This window comes from Mirounga angustirostris, unplaced genomic scaffold, assembly GCF_029215605.1.
Source record: "Mirounga angustirostris isolate CCGP_5_RB_7025 unplaced genomic scaffold, mMirAng1.0.hap1 SCAF_6, whole genome shotgun sequence".
Classification (NCBI taxonomy): Eukaryota; Metazoa; Chordata; class Mammalia; order Carnivora; family Phocidae; genus Mirounga; species Mirounga angustirostris.
The window spans coordinates 152,150,296-152,170,397 of NW_026991714.1; the positions used below are offsets into that span (position 1 = coordinate 152,150,296).

The following is a 20,102-nucleotide window of genomic DNA, read 5'->3' on the forward strand; positions in this document are numbered from 1 at the left end:
GACAAGTACAATTTGATTCTCACAGAAGAATCAATGAAATTTCCCTTGATCCCACCTGATGGTGTTTTCTCCTCTCAGGACGTAAGAATAAAGGACTGACAAGGACTAGCTCTTGCTGAAACAGGACACAAAGAGCAAACCACTGCACATCGATCTTCCCTAATCTGTGTCAGAACATTACGTTTTCATCTCCGCCTCGTCGGCAGCTTGACACCTGGGCCACTGAGCTTGACCACAACACCCATCCCCCTGCTGTGACGCAGGCCCGGGGAAAGGCAGACTCGTGCACACCAGCTTCTGGGCGGTTCCTGCTCCAGAGCTTTGTTTATAGATGCTACAGATGCAGGAAGCAATTACCAGTAAGTCAGATAGGTAAATAAAATAAAACAAATACTTTAAAGGTCCCCCATTTGGAGATAAAAAGTGCAAAGAAAACAAGTGTATCCCTTTAGAATCAGAATAATCACATGTGGGCTGCCCCTGCTGTCCCTGCGGGGCCACCAGCCAGCAGGCATGGACCAAATCCTGGATGCCCTGCCCTCGATTTCTGCTCCCGCCCCTCCTCACCGCGGTCAGGCAGTGTGTTTCAATGTCAAAAAGTGAGTAGCATAGGTCGCCTGGGTGGCTCAGTTGGTTGGGCGACTGCCTTCGGCTCAGGTCATGATCCTGGACTCCCAGGATCGAGCCCACATCGGGCTCCCTGCTCGGCAGGGAGTCTGCTTCTCCCTCTGACCCTCCCCCCTCTCATGCTCTCTCTGTCTCTCTCATTCTCTCTCTCTCAAGTAAATAAATAAAATCTAAAAAAAAAAAAAAAGTGAGTAGTATAGAGGCTTATTGAGACTTCTCCCTTAGTATTTGCCCTCAACGCTAATGAACGGGCTGCTATCCAAAATTAACTTGTTGGTGTGTGTATGTGGGGGAGGGGGGTCCATAAAACCAAAACATCATGCTTTGCACATTGGCCTTTATATGGCAATTCACTACCAGTCTGGGTAATAAAACCCAGTTAACCCCAGATAACAGAACAACACACAAGTGAGCAATATGAAAGGGCCTGACTCTTTTTCAATCTAACACCCAGGCTCACCACACCGCCCAGGTGACTCCGAGCTGGGGCAGGTTCTGCTCACACTCCTGAACGCCGAGCTTGCTGGACTCCACCCAGAGACCTGAGGGTGAGCAACAAAGATCCAGAGGCCCAGGTTTAAAACAGCAATCTCTTTCTTTTTTGTCCCAGGAGGACTTGTCCACTCATTAGGTAATTAAGGCCAAAAGGGTCTAGTCAGAGAGGAATCTAGGTACCTCACATGGAATTTAATGTGGCTTCCAGCACACTAACAATGGAAGAGCTGAAAAGCCACGTGGGGGAGGGCAAGGCAACCAGATACTGCCACCCCCCCAGACAGCCACAGTCTCCCCCGGTGGGGAGGACCAAGGGAGGCAGCAGCGTGGCCCAGAGCCCGGGAGCCCATGCTGCCCGCAGGAGCTGGGACCACGGGGGACAACTCTGTAGAAGCTGGCACCTTGGAGGGAGGGGACAGAGGGAGAGATGCTCTGGCTCCCAGCCCACCCCCCGCCCCACTCCAGCGTCCAGGGTCAGAAACCAGAAGCCAAGGAGAAGGAGTCTCCACAAGACAGAGCAACGGTGGGGAACAGAGCTGAGACAGAACAGGCAGCTGACCATCATGCTGACCCAATAAAATCTGAGGGCGGCGCTGCTCCTGAAGGGCTCCTGCACTGGGCACCTTTGGTGTCAGAGACCAGACACCACTCGGAAAACATGGTGGCGGGAACCCAGCATCTCTGCCTCAGCAAACGAGGGCAATCTGTCCTTCCTAGAGTTTTCTGCCTTATACTGCAACCCCCCCCCACCACCACCACCACGGAGCTTCATTCAGTTGCTTCGAGAGCTTGTGAAGCCCTGTCAGGTTTCATTTAGTGGGTCAGAATCTGCAAAGGACGGCGCGGTCTCCACCCTCCCTGCGGCCGCGGCGCACCCTATGCCAGGCCAGCTGAGCTGACCCGAGGAAGGAAGCGGCTGGTGAGGCCGGGCCCAGCTGAGCAACCACCTGTGAGGGAAAGGGGGCCCGCGGACGGCGGCCATCGGCCATCAGCACCGCTTCTAGGCTCGCAGCCCCGGATGGGGCAGCAGAGAGGGGCAGCGCGGACACCCTGGAGGATGGAGCACCACGTCCCACCGCAAGGACGGGGACCGTCTCCCTGCAGTTGTCAGTAACCTGAGCAGGACGAGGCAGGGCTAAGAGGAGGCACCTCTACGGAGCCGCGCACGCCCCGGCAGGAACCTCATGGCGGGTCGGAGCCGTGGTCACTGCAAAGGCAGCCAGCACAGACCACACGGCGAGGGGGCCATGTGCCAACCTGGAAAACGAGGCGGGGAGGTCAACTAAAAACGTCCCCGCATACTTGAGAAGCCATGACCCTGCATGCATGAGAAACGATCCATGTTAAAAATGAGGAAAAGCTCAGGAGAGACAGCAGATGCTCAGGCACTGAGCTGACAGCTGTGTGAGGATTCAGAGCAGGACCTGCCGGATCAGAAGCACACCAGAAAACTAGGTGCAAGGGAGGCGATGGGGGGAGCACTAAGGGAGGCGCTGGGGGAGCACCAAGGGAGGCGCTGGGGGAGCACCAAGGGAGGCGATGGGGGAGCACCAAGGGAGGCGATGGGGGAGCACCAAGGGAGGCGATGGGGGAGCACCAAGGGAGGCGATGGGGGAGAGCACCAAGGGAGGCGATGCGGGAGGAGCACCAAGGGAGGCGATGGGGGAGCACTAAGGGAGGCGATGGGGGAGCACCAAGGGAGGCGATGGGGGAGAGCACCAAGGGAGGCGATGCGGGAGGAGCACCAAGGGAGGCGATGGGGGAGCACCAAGGGAGGCGATGGGGGAGCACCAAGGGAGGCGATGGGGGAGAGCACCAAGGGAGGCGATGCGGGAGGAGCACCAAGGGAGGCGATGGGGGAGCACTAAGGGAGGCGATGGGGGAGCACCAAGGGAGGCGATGCGGGAGGAGCACCAAGGGAGGCGATGGGGGGGAGCACCAAGGGAGGCGCTGGGGGAGAGCACCAAGGGAGGTTATGGTGAGCGAAGCACCAAAGAAGCTGAGACTCATAGGCAAGTCTCCTGTTAGGACTCCACAGACCCCTCAATGCAACCTTTGTCTTTGAGCCCAGGTCACCACCCTGGGTCTGCTCTAGGAACAATGGTACAGGACGGGGCACACTAATGCACACAGGTGCACATTTGTGAATGGAGCTGTGTGTCTAATAAAGTCTTCTGAAATTTGGAATTGCTGCCCATCGGTGATTTACTGTTAAGCACTTCTCCCTGGGATCTCGCATTTCTAAAAATACTATTTGCTTTTTATTTAGCACTGAACCTTCTGATGCTCCAGAATATAAAAATAGTGTCTTATTATTTTAAAAGCTTAGGAGACAAACTAGCCATATTATTAGAAAAAGAAGATATATGCACCTATAGTCTGTTCAAATATCAAAGGTGTGACTTTTCAAATTCACATTTCAATCTTTATTTACATAAGACTTCTGTAACAGTGGGTGTAAATATTAAATCACCCAAGCCTGGGTGAAATTTTATTGAGAATAACTACAGATAAAGGGAAACTGATTTTTTAAAGTCGGTTTCTGAAATTTAGATGAAAAGAATATTGAGCACTAAGGAAAAAATGATATATTTACATATCAATATAGGTTCTCTGCTCACAGATTCATTTCCTATGAAACAGAACAGAGGCAAGCTTGGGGAGTTACAAAGGAAGGAAAAATCCTAATCAAATAGAAACTGTTGTTCAAACAGAATATTAGCTAAAATGATCCAATCAGTTGCTTGAGCCAAATTTTCTTCTTTAAGCCATTCATGACAGAACTCAACGTCTCAGAGCATAAAGAATCCATATTACGTTCCAAGTGTTTGCCCAACAGACGGGGGGATTTGAAAGACACAGTCCATGGAAATGGGATGAGAACAAGGAAGGTTACCAGTTAGTCACCACACTAACACACTTTAGTCATAATGAGGCCACATTTCTCAAGGTAAACATTATGTATTTGTATTCTAGGGCATATGTGGCTCTTATAGGAATCAACCTAAAATACAGTAAGTTCCAACTGATAGATCTTTGACTTCACCATTGTTCAGGATTACACCATGGAATGCCGCGTAACATGCAGACATTCTCCTGAAGAGTACGAAAAGCACACCTTCGTGGAATGAGTCGCACACTAAGCTTTGTTTTGTATTTCTCCAGTGACTTCAGAGAATCAGGTTCATGTGGGCAATAACTGACACAGCATTAGGTCTTCATTTAAAACAAAATCATTGCCTCTCATTGTAAAACACAGTAGCCGGCGATATGCCTATTCAAAAACTTAGGATGGATCAACTCAATCTTTTGCTGATCAAAAGCAGAGCAATACGTTTCTCTAACCTCTTTAGAGGGCAACCCAAGAAATACTCACATATACAGAGATACACACACACCTGGTTTCTAAACACACACACACACACACACACACACACACACACACTCTCTCTCTCTCCTGGTTTCTATGTGGCAATTAAGCGTAATTCTATTTTACTACAATATTAAGATTCTAAATTTAAAATAAAAAAACAAGAATTACAGAGGTTATCAAAGACATTAACTTGTTCTTAGAGTAAGTGCAAAATTAATAACAAAGGTATTATTATGCCGGTGTATTCTTTATGATATTCTGCCCAATATTCTCAGGAAACTGAGAATCTGACTCTGGTCATCTTAGACCTCCTTTACTTTGAATTAATGTTGTGAACACTGCATTTCTCCTTCTGAAATCTGTGGTTTCTGTGAAGTTTATGGGAACACCAAAGAAAGCTTAACCAGGGAAAGGAGAAAACAACATCCATTCCTATTTGGATAATTAACTGAGGTCAGGGCTTCTCTTCAAGATGTCCTCACATGATCTCTATTAACTGTATCCAGTGGCCTGTTCCCTCCCCTGAACCCTGTGTTAAGAAAAAATTTTAAGTGTATTTTCATTTCTATTTCCAATCTGAACCTGGAAACAAATCAGTTTGCACCCCAGCACAATGCCAAGAAAAGCTTAACTCAATCTGCATCTTTTTATTTACATCCCTCATTCCTTAGAAATGTAATTGCTGTTTTTATTAACTTTGTTTTATGGATCTAATATTTAAGAGCAAGTCTGTCTTTCATGTCACAGCAAGAAGGTGAATGCACTTACAGACTCCCCCGCAATACATCTCGGGCAAGGCTGGGCTGAGCTCCTTCCACCGTTCTGAGGAATCTATTTAACAAATCACAGCCGCAGATGCATCAGGACAGTCATTATTTACACTTTTTATTAAAATATTTAAACGGATCACAGCTGGTTTGGTGGGAACGGGAACCTACCCCCACACGTGGCAGCCCCCCGCCACTCCAGGACACCAGGGCGCTGAGCTTCGCGGGGCCGCAGCCCCATTCCGGCCCGGCCGCTTCTACTCTCTTGCATGCCCGTTTCTGAAAGACACGAAACTTCACTGGAGATGGCTCCGGGAGCACAGGACACTAATTGGATTTGCTTTCTGCAAACTTAAGCTGCAAACACAGACCCCTGTAGAGCTGAGGGAGTTTATAGGACATCTGAGGGGTGACTTTAAACATCATCTTTCAGGAACGCGTTCCATCAATTACATTTAACCTCATTATTTCTAGCACTGTTTGGGGTTTACTTGGCTTTATGGATTTAAAATAGACATTTGAAACAATTTTGGTCAAAACTCTTATAATAAACTATTGTGACTGGTTTACTGATATTGAAAATATACAAAATCTATCAATTTTGTTCAGGAAACTAGTTACATGCTTCAACACATTTTGCCTAGTTTCGAGTTCCATACTTTCTTAATACAATGTAAATAATTCACATGTGAATAATTCTTTGTCTTACTGACACTGAAGAGTACATTAATTTCACTTATTTTCAGGTTGCACATATACTCCATAACTGATAACCTCTGGGAAAGTTAGCATTTGGTTTTTGCTTTCCCACGAACTAAAAAAGATAAATTACAAAAGCAATCCTCTAATGCTAAAGGAAAAAAAAAATTATTCACTCTCAAAATCCCAAGACTTTGTGCATTTTGAAGGGTAACAATGTTTTCAGTGACACAAAGTTGAGAAGCCGGAAGACCTTTGCAAAGGGTCGTGAAGTCCATCCCTTGCTCCCTGGGCCAGCCTGTGGGCCCTGCTGCTGGACAGCTCCCGCCAGGGCAGTAAACATGGCCCTTACACACTGTGGCTCCCTCCGCCTCTCTGGTCTCTTGCAAACCATTAACATGGTTTCTACCAAATTTGTTTCTTATCCGTACTATTACTTATTTGTATTTTCTAAATTGACTTTTTTTCCCTTAATGGATTTATTCAATATAGAAGCCTTATATCATGGGTTTAGAGTGCTAGTTTTACTGTTCTCTAATATACCTTAAAGATTACATGGAAATTTTAGGATTAAACTGGAAAATGCTGAGCTCTGAGCCCCTCAGCCCACTGAGAAGAATTTCTTGGGTGAGTGCTTGACCTCTGGATGGCTGAAGACAAGGCTGGCTACGCAGTCACTGACTTCCTTATGGTTCCCCAAATGAAACTACAAATTCTCCAACAAACCACACCCCGGGCATAACATGAAGCCAGATAATGTGAAATACGAAGAAAAGGGTAAGAGAAAAGCCACCAGGTCCTGGTGTAGGCCCCTCGTGCCCCCAGCTCACACCGGCCGTCATGAGCTCCGGTGAGCCAGGGCAGAAGGAAAGACCACAAGACAGAGAGGAACACAGCAGAAGGGTGAGAAAGTCCATACGAACATGAAGAAGCTATGACATGCCTGACTGCCCGTGTCAGGGAAGGGACTTCAAGGCCCACACATGCAGCATAAGGGGACAGACACCATTTACAGAGGCATTCCGGGGAAGAAAACAGACAAAAGAGGAGGGGAGAAGCACCCTTCGGCAACTGAGTGGTAAAGCTAAAAGAGAAAGAGGAAAAGTGTAGGGTCCTAGGAGTAAAGAGGAATATCATTAGATTCACCCTGGCCTGTCCTCACCAAAGCCGAGCAGCCAGCCAACAGCTGCCTCGGCGGCCCCTGCACTTGGCCAAACCAACCGAAGAGGCTGCTGCTAGACTCGCAATCTTTTAAACACTCAATACCATAAAAATGTCCTCCTGAAAACTACCACGAGTCAAAAGAAAATTGGAATTTACACTCCCAAAAACATAATTAAATATACCACCCTGAATTAGAAACGTAAAAGAATTAAAAACAGAAAAGGACAAAAACAGAGAAAGCAGGGGAGAGGTGAGCAGACTCAGGGAAGTTATGGAAGGAAAACAAAATTACCTCAGAAATGAGGAATCAATTACAGAGCACCCAAGGAGAATCAATTCAAATGAAAACTAACAAAGGGCACTGAGGACAGACAGGACCACAACCAAGAGGAGGACAGCGACACTGAGAAAGACGGGAAAGGGGAGGAAAGCAAGTGGCGGGGAGAGAAGACAAAGGAGTGATGTCCATAAATCAGACTTCCTGAAAGAGGAAAACAAAACAGTATAGCAAAGCTAACATTTAACTCTGCAAGAAAATTTCCAGAATAGACAAAGGCCCAAATCTTCAAAAGAAAGGACTCACTGGGTACCCAGGAAAAATAACCCAGAAGGATCAACTCTGAGATGCAGCCTAATGAAACTATGGGATTTCAAAGGTAAGGACAAAGTCCTCAAGGCCCGGGGCACCAATCAATGAATACGCAAAGGAAGCAGACTAACAGCAGACTTTCAAAACCAACACACAAGCAAGGCAACAATGGAGCAACATTATAAATTCAATGCAAGTATGAACCAAGAATTTTAAATCCAGCAAGCCATCCTTCAATTACGAAGACTACAGAAAATCAGTTTTTAACATCCATGAATTTGGAGAATACTACACCCAGTCAGCCCTTCTTGAGGATTCTATGTGAGGGTAAACTTTATCTGCCTAGTGATGAGTGGGAGAATTTCAGCAAAAGGATTTATGAGACACATTTAAAAATATTTAGATGTACATATTAGACCAAAATAAAGGTGCAATTAAGGTGGAAGACTGATGTGCAAATATTACATACAGTGACAAAACAGAAATTATTCAACTAAATGTGAGATGAAGGAAGAGGTAAAGAGCAAAAACTCTGATTAATGTATAGGTCATTACTGTGTAAGAAACAGGTGTGCATTAAAGAATACGAGGGAAAAAAACAAATCAGACAATAAAGAGTTTAACAAAACGGGTTACTAAGGACATAAAAATAGGTTTAAATACACAGGTAATGACTAGAAAATACAAATCTATCTAAATCCAAAATCAAAAATATAAAAGCAAAGAATATAGATCTCCTAAAGGAATGGCAAATACAACAAAATATGCATATTATAAAATATTATGATAGTTACAAGCAAATAAATCAGTCATGTCAAAAAATATTAATGGACTTAATTTATGTATTTAGAGAAAAAGGTTTTTAATTGAGTTCACAGCACAAGACCCAACTGTATCCTGTACACAAGAGACGTACCTAAAATAAAGTCAGTCAGAAAGGCCAGAAAGCAAATGGCCAGACCAAGGTAAATGAAACAAAGAGAGAGAAGGAGACCACGTAGAACTCACGTCACAAAGGGTTAAACACAAGGGGATATATTTAATGTTAAAAGCCACAGTCTGCAACGAAGACATAATGCTCACGAACATCTACACACCAAGTAATACAACCACCACCTTGGGGGGCCTGGGGGGCTCAGTCGGTTAAGCGTCTGCCTTCGGCTCAGGTCATGATCCCAGGGTCCTGGGATGGAGCCCCACGTCGGGCTCCCTGCTCAACGGGAAGTCTGCTTCTCCCTCTGTGCTCCCCCCGCCTCAAATAAATAAAATCTTTAAAAATAAATAAATAAATAACCACCACCTTTACGAAACAAAGGTGACAGCATATGCAAGGAGATGCACATAGGCACGTACTAAAAATGGGAGATCTAATACACCATCTCCATACAAGGCAGAGCAAGTACACAATAAATAAGCACAGAGACAGATCTAAGCAACACCAACAACCAAGGTAGAGCTCATAGATATACAGTGAAGTCCGTACCCTGATAATAGAGAATACACATTTTTCTCAAGAATCTATAGCACAGGGGCGCCTGGCTGGCTCAGTCAGTTAAGCGTCTGCCTTCGGCTCAGGTCATGATCCCAGGGTCCTGGGATCAAGCCCCGTGTCGGGCTCCCTGCTCAGCGGGAAACCTGCTTCTCCCTCTACCTCTGCCCCTCCCCCAGCTCCTTCTCTCTCTCTTGCCTTGCTTTCAAATAAATAAAATCTTTAAAAAAAAAAAAAAAAGAATCTATCGCACATTCCCTACAAATGGTCATATATTAGGTCACAAAGAAAACATCAACCATTTCCATAATGTAGAAATACTGCAAACAATACTTTCTGATCACAATGCAATAGAAGTATACATTATTAACAACAACAACAACAACAACAACAAAGTCATCTCCACTTGGATATTTAAAAAACCTATTATTGACTTTTAGTGAAAGAGTAAATACAAACTAAAAGTATAGAATTTTAAAAAAATAATTACACAGAAAACGCTATGTATCAGAATCCATGGAATTCATTTAAAGTGGTAATCAGAGAAAAATTCATTATGCTAATATTTTTACCAATAAAAATGAAAAAATAAAATCAATCAATCAATAAGTCTTAGCTTGTTAGTAACCCAGAAGAAAATGCAAGGAAGAAACAATGGAGGGAAATGCTGACTCATGAGGGGAGGTTTTCCATTAAAAACATCAGAGCTAACCCGTAATTCTAAGTCTTATAGTTTTTTGCAGGGGTGGGGGTAGAAATTAACAAAGTAGACAATCTACCAGCTACTTGATCAAGAAAAAAGGGGAGAAAGCACAGTTACAGAAAATAAGAGATGACACAGGGGAAGTGGCCAGTGAAACAAGAAATTTTAAAAATCCTAAGAGACTCTTTTATAGACCTCATGCAAACAGACTTGAACACGTCGCTGGCATGGACAACTCCCCGAGGAGCTCAGATGGCCACGACCAAGACTGACTCCACTGCAGTTAGAGAGAGCCGAACCAGACGAAAGTCAGAGAAGACAAAGGTTCCTAAGCGGCACCTCCCCAAGGAGCACCAGGGCAGACACCTTCACAGGGGGTTCTACCAAATGCTCAAGACCCAGAGTTCCAATGCTCTACATAAACTACTAAAGAGCACTGACGATGATGGAAAAGTCCCCAAGTCCTTTTTTTTTTTTTTTTAAAGATTTTATTTATTTATTTGTCAGAGAGAGATACAGCGAGAGAGGGAACAGAAGCAGGGGGAGTGGGAGAGGGAGACGCAGGCTACTGCGCGGAGCAGGGAGCCCGATGCGAGGCTTGATCCCAGGACCCTGGGACCATGACCTGAGCCGAAGGCAGACGCTTAACGACTGAGCCACCCAGGCGCCCTCCCCAAGTCCTTTTATGAAGAAGTGTAATACTGATACACCAGATAAAGAAGAACAAAGAAAGAAAACCACAGACCAGTATCCCTCACGAATATCAATGCACAAATATTAAATAAAACATTAACAAGCAGAATCTAACACCACAGGAAGAAGCCACACACCATGACCAAGTAGGATTTTTTCCAGAAATGAAAGTTGGGTTCAATATTAGGAAATCTAGTATCATTCTTCATATTAATAAACCTAAGGAAAAGACATATGATCATCTACCCAGATACTGAAAAACCCTTGGACAAAATTTAAAACCCATTTATAAAAATTACAGAAAACAGAAATTGAGAGATATATTCTTAACATGATAAGATATACATACTTTATTCCTAATGCAAGTATCTTATTTAATGGGAAAAGACTAGTGGCATTTCCACTAAAATCAAGGCAAGGATGCCCAGTCTCCATTTCTGCTTACCACTGCCCTACCCTAGACGTATTACATTACCCTATATAATTACAAAAGATAAATCAAGCAGAGGCATAAGAATGGGTAAGGAAGTAAAACTATCACTATTTGCAGATATCATAATATATATCTGGAAACCCCCAGAGAATCAGTGATAAAACTAACCCAAACAATGAAAGAATCAATTGAATAGTAGGACACAAAGTTAACATACAAAAATTGCCTTGAAATATAAAATAATAAGGTGTTAGAGAAAACCCCATTTTAGATCATTGCAACAAGGAAGAGTAAATGTTTAGGAATAAGTTTAATAGTAATTGCACTCAACCCATATATACAAGGATAATGTAAAACATTCTTGCAAGACAACGAAAGCAGAAATGAACAAATGAAAAAGCATCTATTATTGGTTAGGATGACTTAACATTAGAAAGATGACAGTTGCCCGTAAGTTAACTTATAAAGTCAATGTAATGCCAGTAAAAATGCCAATAGACTACAGTGTAGACTTGCACAAGTTGATACTAAAGGTCACGTGGAAAAACAAACATGCAAGAATAGCCAAGAAAACCCTAGGGGGGGAAATCAGCATCTACGGGATGCCTTTAAAGCAGTAATCAGAGAAAAATTCATTAGACTAATATTTTTATCAATAAAAATAAAAAAACAAAATTAAAACTACTGGACATAAAACCATACTATAAAGACTCTATATGTAAAAAGGGTGGTGCTGTTGACAGACAAATAGACAAATGGGACTGAATAAAAAGTCCAGAAATAAGCCTGAATATATATGGAAATTTGCCATCACAAGTCACTGGGATAAAGATGGGACCTTTTAATACATGGTGCTGGGACAACTGGGTAGCCATTTGGAAAAAGATGAAATCAGATGTGTCTTTTGTATCATATATAAGAATAAACCTCAAATGTATTAAGGATCTAGAAATGTAAGAAAATTAAACTATAGAATTCCTAGAAGAAAACATGGGTGAGCCGTTAGTATAGGGAGACTTTCTCACTATGACTCCACACCCAGAAGCAATGAAACAAAAATTGATGAATTTGACTACATAAAAATAAAAATGTCTGCTGGGCAAAATGAAACAAAACAAAACGGTGCCCTAGACAAAACAGAAGATAACTGACAAACTGGAGGAAAATGTTTGCAGCACATACCACAGGAAAAGGGCCACTCCCCTTAATATATGAAACTCTCCTAGAAAATGAGGGACAAAGGACCAAACACACAAAAGAAAAATGGGAAAAAGCCATGAACAGACAATTAACAAAAAAGTTTACAAGTTCAAGCTCACTCACACTTAGAGAAGAGCAAACGAGAAGACCCCACCGGGCACTTGTCATCTGTCAGACTGGCAAAATGCTGAGGCATGGTGCGGACTCTGCTGGCGAGGCTGTAGGGAAACAGGTGTCTCCTGGGCTGCATATCCTGTAGGAAAGTTGGTGATACCTAACAAAAGCTACAGAGACTTTTTAACCCAGAAATTATGCCTGCAGGAACCTGTCGGGTAGGCATACCTACAACGACATGGGAAAAAAGAATGCACGAGGCTACTCCCTGTACCACTGGTTAAGCTGGAAGATACTGGAAACCACCTGAACAGGCACAGGCTAGAGAGTAGCTGGAGAAGCGCGGCCCATCTCAGCAACGCGGCTCCAGGCAGCTGTAAAAAATAGGGGAAGACCTCTGTGCATGGGCTCACAGAGATTCCCAGGACGTACAGTGACAAAGTGCAAAAGAAGATGTGCAATGCAAGAAGGGGGATGAGAACACCTGCACCCATCTGCTCATCTGTACAAAGGAAATACAGGGAGGAGGTGCCAGGAACTAAAGACACTGATTTCCATGGAGAGTGGGTGGGAAAAGGTACGAAAGAAGGGGGACGACAGGTATAAAGTGGGGGCAGACACTTGATGCAAATTCTACAGCTCTAGTCTTAGAACCGTAGTAACACTTCACATACCCGAAAATAAGTACCAAATTTAAATCAACCAGGACATCAGTCCCAAATGGAACACAAATGGTAGCAAATGAAACTATTTTACAGACAAATAACATAGTCACACTGAAATACAGAACGATCCTCAGTAATTCTGGAAAATACTATTTTCACTAGAAACTCTTAAGTCTAAGGACAAAAAAGAGCTGTATGCAAATACTGACTCTAGTTAGCTAATCTGTTTCTCACAGATTAGCAATTTCGAAACTATTTTATTGGTATACTGGGATTGAATAAATAAGTAAACATATTGTAAATAAGGAGAGCCAGGTTTCTCTCTGTTGAAGAGATAAGTCACAAATAAGGGAAGGGAGAAGGCTATTAAAGAACCTAGTGGTGGGGCACCTGGTGGCTCAGTCAGCTGAGCAGCTGACTGCTGATTTTGGCTCAGGTAGTGATCTCAGGGTCGTGAGATCAAGCCCTACATCGGACTCCATGCTGGGTGTGGAGTCTGCTTGAGATTCTCTCTCTCCCTCTCCTCCTTCCCACCTCAAATAAATAAATCCTTAAAAAAAAAAAAAGAACCCAGGGGTGCTGGATCAGGACTGAAAGTATTAGCATGAATGCAGTTTTCAGTAGGTATCCAGACAGTGGCAGAGAAAACATACAGCTGTGTGGATGTGCACATGATATGAAGCATAAATATGAATACTTACACACTAGGATGTATGCATACACCCATACGTACATTTTCTAGCTATGTCTGCTGTCATGGTGGCATCCTGGTGGTAGCAAGACTATACCTAGCACGTAGATACTGCTTTCTAAATACCATTCTCCCGTTGAAGGAATCTAGGCTTCATGGAGAGGCGTTGGTTCAGGCATGGAACAGGGAAAGCATGAGATGAGCCTGAGACATTTTGTGTCACCCAAAATAAGTTTCTTTAAAAAGGATGAGGACACGTCAAAAAGACAAACGCACGCCATCCTGAAGGAGTTCCCAATGGCCAAAGCCAAAGCCGAACAACTTGGGCAATAAAATAAGTAACAACAGCACTGGATTGTAATCCAGAGAATAAAGTAAATACCTGGGAGTCTAACCATGACATCAACAAATGAATACATCACTGGGGGAGAAGAGTTAGTGTTCTCCTTTTCAGTCCAATTCTAATTAACAAGCGTAAAGGAATGAGGAAAATACAAAACCACCATTAAGTAAATGCCACAGTGAAAGTTATTTCAAACAAGATTTACCAGTAGATGCTAAAATCACTGGGCAAAAGTTTAAGGAGAAACAGGATATTGGCACAGCCTCAAAGCATTTCCTCCAAGGTTTTTACTAATTACAAAGAGAAAGATAGTGGCTTTACAGTGGATGAAATGACCGTCATGGAGGGACAAGGTCAACACCAGCAGTAATGACTGGAACCGCACAGCCCTGATCTGATGCACTGAGAAGGCGTAACATTACCTCTGTGGTCTTCATGCCAAACACGTGGCCTTCATCTAATCACAGAAAATGTCAGACAACCCAGACTGACTGACACTCTACAGAGTAACTGACTACCATTCACTCAAAGTGTCAAGGTCATGAGCACCGGTTAGCATCACACGCAGACTGGAAGAGACCGAGAAGCACAAGAACTACGTGCAGTGTGGGCCCTGGATCCCGTCTGGGTCAGAGAAGGGCTGTTAGTGGGAAAACAGGTGAGACAGGAGAAGGTCTAGCAGAGTTAGCAGCGCTTCACCAGGGCTAATTTCACAGTGCGCTCACTGTACTATCATCAGGTAAGCTGTTTAGCTGATGGCATACCTGAATTCTCTATATTATTTTGGGGGGGAACCTTTCTGTAAATCTATAACTACTTTGAAATAAAGATTTTTAAAGATGAAGAAAAAACAATCTCTCATACCCCTGGTGGTGCGTATAGCATACTTCTAGAAATACTGATTTAAGCCAAATTGCTTTCCCATAATCTCAACCCACTAATTCTAATTTTCCCCTCTTGAGCAACATAAAATAAATAGTCCCTCAAGCAGGAGATAAACATCCTTCCAGATGTTTGTAGATCACGCTCAGGTACTTGTGAGCTTTCCTCTCTCCAACCAACCATTCCTACTGCCTCTCACTGTCCCACACCTGAGATGTATTCCAGACTTTTCCCATCCTTAGACATCCTGCTCCAGAGTTTCTAAACTGTCAATATCCCTCTTAAAATAAACCATAAAAAATACCTGCAAAGTCAAGCAGCCCCCACCGTGGAGAGAAGAATGACCGCCTTCCGTGGCTCAGCCAGTGTGTCTGCACAGAAGAAACCCACCCTAGTGGGCTGGCGCAGTGGCCACATGGCGTGGCAGGTCCAAGAGAGGCGGGCATCCCGCACGGCCCCCGAGTCTTCTCCGTGTGAAGCACCTGCCCCAGCCCTGGTGCTTTCTGAGTGTTCTTCTCTGCATGGAAGGGCTCTCCTCGGCGCCCTCGTTAACCTTAATTTGACACCTGTGTGGTTTTCCGGTCTATCGGAGTACATCCAATCCTTCTTCTCCCGGATACTGCAGTAATCCTACTAATCATCTTCAAGACGTTTGCAAAGAATGCAGCCTCTGTGCTTTTGCCCAAGTCCGAGAAAACACCCAGGAAGACCGAGGACCTAGATCTCCGGTTACTCAGGATGTACTCAATCTTTACACTGTCAACACAAGCTCGATGTATAAAACTGGTTTACTGCCAACTTCCCACAATCTGGGCTAAAGGGAAAAAGTGGAAATATTAAATACACCCCACGTCATTTTACACACAGGCTTCAAGCTTCCCCCAACAGTTACACCACAGCGGGCTGACAGCGATATTATTTCCCTGCTTGTTTCTGAACAACATCAGACTTGCCAGAAAGGAGAGCAAAAGGGCACGGACATGTGGCTCTGAGCTAGAACCCATACTTTCTGGATGAAACCTAAAACACTGGAAGTGCATTCTAAACCATTTCTGTGTGGGGTCAAATAACATTTGTCACATTAAGGTCAGCAGACTTGTGATCATCCATGGCGACAAGCTGACATTCTTTAAGTGGCTCAGGCGGTTGGGGAATTGGGTCCCCACACCCGGGGGCAGGCAAAAGGGGGAGTCATGCTGGTACCTAGGTGGTCGGTAAGAGCTGGGCTCCTCTAGGGGACGTGGGGGTTACCTGCTTGGGGGCTCCCGACCAGCTGAGTGGATTAAATTATTCATATTTTCTGCTATTTACGGTGGATTATTGAGAGCTGACTGCATATGCCATTGCCCTGTACACTTACTTGGCAAATTGTCCAGTTATTGTAGATTGGCTTGGACCAAAGGAAAATGAAGCCTGCAGACACATTTCACTCTAGGATTCTGTTACATGGCTCACTTTTACTCCCTCCTGGAGAGGATATGTCAGCCTTCATAAAGGCAGATGAAGATTTACCAACCAACTAAGAAGACACTTGCACTGTATAAACAAAACTAAAATCCCAAGTATACACAAAGACCCCATTACTTAACAATAACTGAATATCAATCGAATAGCAACCACACTAGAGAACAGTTGAAACAGAAACACAGTTGGCTAAGAAAAGACACTTGATAAGATGCATAAATTAAAGTATAAAATATGTATTGTGTCGCCTCAATGACAGAACAAAACCCCTGGCAGGTCTCAGCAAAGACGAGGTGCCCACCACTGAGGAGGCGCAAGCCCACCTTTGTTGCCGTGGACTTTCTCCGTTATTAGAAGCGATGGGGGCCCAGCTGGATAAGTGGGGGGAGGGAGGAGTGTTACAGGCTTCACGATTTGGCAGAATTGTAGAAACCAGACTGGGGATGTGTTCATGACGCACCTGGGACACACTGGTGAGCCAGAAGAGGGGGCACAAGCCCACAGATCACAGGCCTGGGCCACCTCTGGAAACCTGTTCCTCCACTCTATGCCCCAGAGGAGTGTGGAGAAGAAAAAAGATGCCAACTTCCTGAACACTTCTACAGAGAAACACCCTGTATTCTCTCTAATCTGCACAAGAAAATGGCTTAATTCTTAAAAAATTAAACACCTTGAATTAAGCATCTTTAATACATACACTAGTATACGAGTTACGCACACATACTCCAGACAGAATACCAATGTAAATCACTGGAACTCAGAATGCAGTTAATGTGAGTCTCTCTCTACACACACACACACACACACACATCTAATCTTTCATTCAGAAGGTATTATGGGGATTTTTATTGACTAATGGCCTTTTTTTCTAAAGATCATTTGTATTAGCAATGTGTAATGCTGGCTAATTGAGTCCTAGTTACCAGAAACAGTTTGCTGAGTGAGACTGTATAGTTCAGCAAAGACAGTTTACTTCCGCTGGAGGAGCATGTCCACCAGCCCCGAATACAGAACTATTAATGCTGGAACAGCAAGATGAATAAGGCCCTACAGACTGTCATTTAGAGAGAAAACACAGTTTCCATCAAGCACAGAGTCTTCTTCAATAACACTGTCATTTGGAAAACAATCTTGCCCTCTTGGGAGGGTCGCTTTCTTGGGAGTTGAGGACAGTGAAACCTGACAGTGTCCACTACGGAGACCTGAAGTTAGGATTCCTCCTCTCCACTCCATGCTCTCAGGGCATACTAAAACTTTAACCACATGGATCTTACATCTTGATGCTGTGCTTCACTCAGCTGCTACCACTTTTTGGAAGATGTGTCATCCTACCGTACATGAGCTCCCCAGCCCACACCCTCCACCCCGTCTGGCTGGGACACAGGGAGGTTTAGGGAAGAGGAGCAGTCTAAGACCATAGTCAAAAGCAAGAGGGACAACTTAATTCCTGGCGGGCTAGCGACCTAGAGGAAGACAACAGAGAAAAAAAAAAAAAAAAGCCACACTCATACTTCCAATTAAAGTAAAAAACATGAATGAACTTACTAGACTTACTGAGGATCAAGCACAGGCTTGCGAGAGTTACGAAGTCCACTATAAACCGAAGTTACACTCTGATTAAAGTGAAGGATCTTAGGAACGCAGGTATACAAATTTACTCACCACAGGTGGGGCTAATGAAGGTCACTCACAATGATAAAAACTACAGTTTAGGAGCGTTTCCACACTTGTTACTTCATTTGATCCTTTTAACAACCTCATGACATAGAAAGGGTAAGAAATTTTATTTCTATTTTGTAGATGAGAAAAATGAAATCCAAAAACCTGAACTAACTTGTGTGGAGGCTGGTGATCTGAAATGACAGAGCTGGGTCTTCAGTGGGCTTTCAGTCTAACTGGGGAGACAAGACTGAAAAATACAACCAAAGAAGCACTAAAAACCAAACAGTGTATGAAAAAGAATTCGAGGGGCACCTGGGTAGCTCAGTGGGTTAAGCATCTGCCTTCAGCTCGGGTCATGATCTCAGGGTCCTGGGGTCGAGCCCCACGTCGGGCTCCCTGCTCTGTGGAGAGCCTGCTTCTCCCTCTGCCTCTGCCTCTCTCTCCCTGTCTCTCATGAATAAATAAATAAAATCTTAAAAAAAAGAAAAAAAGAAAAAAGATTTCAAAGTTTAAAGTAAACTTAAAAAAATCTACAATAATCAAGACAGTGTGGTCCTGGCATAGGATAAACATACAGATCAATGGAACAGCACGAAGAATCCAGAAATAAACCCAGACACTTACGGTGAACTGACTTTTGACAAAGGTGCCAAGACAACTCAATGGAGAAAACACAGTCTTCATTAAAAATGGTATATGGGCACGATTCAAGGTCCACACGCAATAGGAGAGACTTAAGGCCCTACCTACACACCATACACAAACATTAACACAAAAGGGATCAGAGAGCTAAATATAAGTGCTAAAAGCATAACATCTTTAGAGGGGAACATAGGACAAGATTTCTGTGATCTTAGGCAAAGAATTCTAAGATATGACACCAAAAGCATGATCTATAAAGAAACAAATTGATAAACTGGACTTCATCAATATCCAAAACTTTGGAGCTTCGAAAGGCACCATTAAGAAAGTAAAAAGACAAGTCACATTCTTGGAGAAAATGTTTACACATCATCTATATGTTAAAAGACATGTATCCAGATTATATAAAAAAGTCTTTCAATTCAACAAGACAACATAATTTTTTAAGTGGGCAAAGGATTTTTTTTTTTTAAAGATTTTATTTATTTATTTGAGAGAGAGAGTGAGAGAGAGAAAGAGGACAAGAGGGGGGAGCGGGAAAGGGAGAAGCAGACTCCCTGCTCAGCAGGGAGCCCGATGCGGGACTCGATCCCGGGACTCCAGGATCATGACCTGAGCCGAAGGCAGTCGCTTAACCAACTGAGCCACCCAGGCACCCCTGGGCAAAGGATTTTAATAGTGATTTCCCCAACAAAGATATACAAAAAGCCAGTAAGTACATGAAAAGACATTTAACATCATTTGTCATTAGAAAAATGCAAATAAAAAATACATTGGGATAGCAGTTCCCAATCACTAGAATGGCTATAATCAAAAAGAGACAGTAATGAGTGTTGGCAAGGCTGTGGAGAAACTAGAACCCTCATTCCATGTTGGTGGGAACGTAAATGGCACAGCTGCTTTGGAAAACAGTTTGGCCATTCCTCAAAATGCTAAGCATCTGGTTACCATATGACCCAGCAATTCCACAACTAAACAACTACCCAAGAGAAATGAAAACATATGCCCATGCAAACACCTGTATGTGAATATTCACAGCAGCATTACTTATAAAATCTCAGAAGTACAAACAACCCAAATGTCTACCAACTGAATAACAGATAAACAAAATGTGGTATGGCCATATCATGTCATATTATTTACTAACAGGAAGGAATAAGATACTGATAAATGTTTCAATAGGGGTGAACCTCAAAAACATTATTAGGCCAACTGAAAGAAACGAGTCACAAAATACCAAATATTGTGATTCCGTGTATATGAATTGTCTAGAATAGACAAACTGATAGAGATAGAAGGTCAATAGGTAGTTGCTAAGGGCTAGGGGAGGGTGAAAGAGAGTGACTGCCCACGGGAACCAAGTTTCTTTTTGGTCATGAAAATGTTCTTTATTTAGATTATGGAGAT

The 20,102-nt window shown here is 43.6% G+C and overlaps 1 non-coding gene across 3 annotated transcripts in view; it reads right to left on the reverse strand.

Annotated features, from left to right (window-relative positions):
• Positions 1-20,102, reverse strand: part of LOC123846954 (uncharacterized) — a 36,535-nt gene that overhangs the window by 9,283 nt on the left and 7,150 nt on the right. Inside the window, exons 2-4 of one of the 3 annotated variants that reach the window (XR_010412623.1) lie at positions 15,232-15,741; positions 5,434-5,541; positions 5,298-5,326 (exon numbers count right to left, since the gene is read on the reverse strand). The exons of 1 other annotated variant lie outside the window; for it this stretch is intronic. This is a non-coding gene — a transcript (uncharacterized LOC123846954). Of the gene's footprint in view, positions 1-5,297; positions 5,327-5,433; positions 5,542-15,231; positions 15,742-20,102 lie in introns of those variants that run through there. One more of the 3 variants, XR_010412624.1, reaches the window with a different exon arrangement.